This window comes from Plectropomus leopardus, chromosome 3 (genome assembly GCF_026936395.1).
Source record: "Plectropomus leopardus strain MGB_pleo_1.0 chromosome 3, ASM2693639v1, whole genome shotgun sequence".
Classification (NCBI taxonomy): Eukaryota; Metazoa; Chordata; class Actinopteri; order Perciformes; family Serranidae; genus Plectropomus; species Plectropomus leopardus.
The window spans coordinates 7,051,110-7,054,686 of NC_142178.1; the positions used below are offsets into that span (position 1 = coordinate 7,051,110).

The 3,577-nt window shown below is 38.3% G+C and overlaps 1 long non-coding RNA gene across 1 annotated transcript; it reads right to left on the minus strand.

Moving 5' to 3' along the window:
• LOC148189873 (uncharacterized) lies at positions 1–3,283 on the minus strand. Its single transcript, XR_015776126.1, has 3 exons — positions 3,120–3,283; positions 2,969–3,025; positions 1–1,787 (listed from the first exon to the last, which is right to left on the minus strand). It is a non-coding gene; the product is annotated as an uncharacterized LOC148189873 (long non-coding RNA).
• Between the last annotated feature and the right edge of the window lie 294 nt (positions 3,284–3,577).

Genomic DNA, 3,577 nt, shown 5'->3' on the forward strand with positions numbered 1-3,577 from the left:
TGCAAACCAACATGGCATATAAGCTGACTTTGTCATCTGGTGGTTAAGTGGATGGTGGATGGTGTGATGCTTAGGTGAAGGTGAGATGCCTGCAGAGCTGCATGTGTGGGTGTTAAGTTGTGTCCTGTGGCTGTTTTTCCAGCAAGAATACCAAAAGCAGTTGTTTTTTTCCCCCATATATCAAAGCTTTTCCTTCCAGGAAAGTGGCATTAAAAGCATTTGTGTTTTTTACCCTGACATTACTGCATGTCCTGCCGGGTTATTGGCATGAAAAGCAATTGCTTTTCATAGAGACATTACTTCTTTTCCTGGCGGGATGCAGGCACCAAAAGTGCATGTTTTTTCTAGCAGGATTGTGTCCCCAAAATGGTCATTTTCAGCCAAAACAAAATCTTCTTCCAAACCACAAACAAGTGCTCTTTGTGCCTAAACCTAACCACATGTTAACATAAAAAAATGTCAACATATCTGCTCCATAATAACATCATATTCTCCAATCAGTCTCAGGGGATGAGGGGAGTAACAATTAAAAAGTGAAACTGGAAAAAAGAAAAAAGGCAAGCAGAAATGTGTGTATAAGCAAATGTTGTACTTTATGTAAAAAAAACCCAAGCAATAAAGGTGTTAAAGAAGATCTGTAAAGAAATGTAAAATAAAAACAAAACAAGCACTACTTCCTTAAAAAAACAAAGAATGCATCACCAAATTGATTAAAGAACTAAATTAATAAATACACAAAAAGTTCACTACCCTCCCTCCAAAACAGGAGTAAAGATCACAAATCCCAGTGCTCCAACTAGTCTTGCTTTCGTCTTCAATCTAACATGCCGGCTGTCACACTGATGCACTGGCTCTGATATTTGGCTTCCTTTGTCCTTAAATACTGCACGCTCCTTATCAGCAGATCAAGCACAGGTGTGCTCAATCACTCTCTGCATGGTGAGGAGAAAGGAGGGTGGCACCTGGAGAAGCGCACACAAAAAAGAAACAGAAAACAGGCAAGGAAAAGGGCACAGCCGCTTGTTGACCTCTAATAAACGTGCAAATGTTAACATATCTGTGGCCTTCAGAAAAGTACAATGCAACTTTTTTTTGTGACTGGATTGTTCCTGTTTTACATGATCATGAAGTAAAAAGATCACAAAAAATTCAGTTTACTAGGCTATATCTGAAATAGTAGAAAATAATGTTTAACCCATGTTTATCCCTTTTAACAAATGGTAAAGCCATGCTCCAATGCACAGCAGAGTAGCTATAGCACATACAGTAGCTTGACATTTCTGCAGTTACGTGATCTCCCCAGTGAAGCCTCTTAAAGTCGACTAGCCTCAGATGTTTTCTATTTATAACATTCAGATATGTGAAAAGAACATTTTCCGGCTCCTTCTCCAGATGAACTGATTCCAGACATCACCTTCACAGAAACCAACAGAGACCTACATTCTGCTGCTGCCATCTGCTCTGGGAGCAAACCAAAGCGATGTAATATTGAGCTTGTGAGACTGAGATTATGCAAGTTTCCCGTTCTCTGCAGCGGGTCATGAAATCACAGAAATGGAAAACAGTGGAAAACAGTGTGTGTGTGTGTGTGTTTAGGGTATACAGAAGTCTGAACAGGTGCCATAACAATGCAGAGACTTCCCATCCTCTGTAAGGAACGGGCTGATGTTTGGGAATAACAGGGGGGTCGACTGAATCCAGGCAAATTACTGAGCCAGCTGTGCCGTTCTTCTACAACTGAAGGTCCCCAAGGTCCCCACTGTGCATATCTGAGCCGCATCCAGCAACTGTGCAATAAACAAAAAAATAAGACTTTATTTTTCTTCTGAATGCAGCCACACTGTAAATAAGATCCAATCAAAAACTAACAATACGGTTGTGTATTGATCTTCAGTAGATATTCAAAAGATTTAACAATAATTTCAGGGGAATATAATAATGTTTTTTACTGTCAATAGTATGTTTTTTGCTTACTTTTAGGTATGAAAAGAAAAAAAACCTGGGAGGAAGGCAATGAGCAACAAAAGAAGAAATGAAATGAAAATTGGTTTTAAAAAAAGAAAAGAAAAAAATGAAAACATAAATAATAAATAACTTTAAAAAAAGAAATGACCTGGAAAAAGGGATTAAAAATCATAACAATTCTCATAATTTTAAACATGTAATTATGATAAAACGCGAAAAATATAGCTTTGCCCAAGCTTTTCTTTTCTTTCTTTTTTTTCCCTTGTGTTTTTCAGATAGATTTTAAGATTTTCTTAATCTATTATCTATTAATCTAGAATTTCTTGAAATTTGTGGAACATTTCAAGTTGCTTGCTGCCTTTTTCACCAGGTTTGTGGCAGAAATTACATCAATTTTCTCAGGATTCAAAGGTTTAAATACTTGTGAAAGGTGTCTGAAAGCAGCATAAGAAAAGTGATGTCACTCGAGGTCTCAAAGGGTTAATCAATATCAACACATAACAAAAAAACAAACAAAAAACAACAACAAGGCAAATCTGACATTGGTTACAGCTATTAAGTGCCATAAGTGTTACTATGATCATATCATCTAAATCTTGTGCTTTAGATTAATGCACTGTAGTGCTTTAGGTTTTCTTTGTCTCAACATAATCATTCTACAAAGATTTATTGTTTGACTTCACTGACCCAGTAATTATACATTTTGGACTTTCTTTGCCCAGTACATTTCAAAGTATTTTTCACAGCAGGTTATGAACCACTTCTCCTCTGAAGCTGAAGCATGAAATCAACTGGGGAAGCTCTCCTACTCTGCATGATATTGAGGCTGTAACACTCCCTTTTGTCCAGTTGGTGTCCACGTTGAGCTTTGTTAAAAGGTCAATCCTATACTCCAGGCAGCCTTGCAGTAGATGGATGAAAATTCATGACACGTTTATAAAAAATTTACTTTGCCTCAGCCTGGGTGAACCTGACTTGACTGACATGACTTGGTTAGACTCACCAAATTCTCCCAAGGCTGACCAGTTTATATGAAGGTTTCGAGGAGCAGTTTTTATTTCTATTGTGAGAAGCAAGTCAAGTTAAATTATGCCCAAAAGCAAAGAAACACACTTGGTTACAAAAGATGGCTGCTTGAGCTGCCTAATACCTACCTACAAATCACTGCTGTCACAACTGCAGCATGAAGCTGTCACTTGTCTGCAAACAAGCCCAAAACTTTAACAATTAGCAGTTAAACCACACAACAGTTGAATAGCTGCGCTCTCATTGAGGAAAAAGAGAAAGAGAAGGAGACAGAGCTAGTGGAACCACAGAGTGATTGTCCTTTCTGGACTTTTAAAGCCACAATCTGTCAACTATCTTCCAATCAGCAGATGAGACTCACCTCTGCAATCACTTGAATCACCCATCAGCACCTGCAGGTCATCAGCTACACGCACACACACGCGCACACACACACACCAATACACGTACACATGTACATCCATTCAAGTCTGTATTTCTTTCTGAGGACCATGATCTCAGGGTACGTGTGAGGACAGTCTGTTCTTGCAAGATGAAAATACTGGCATTGTAAGTTTTTGCAACCATGAATATGTTACATTTGCAC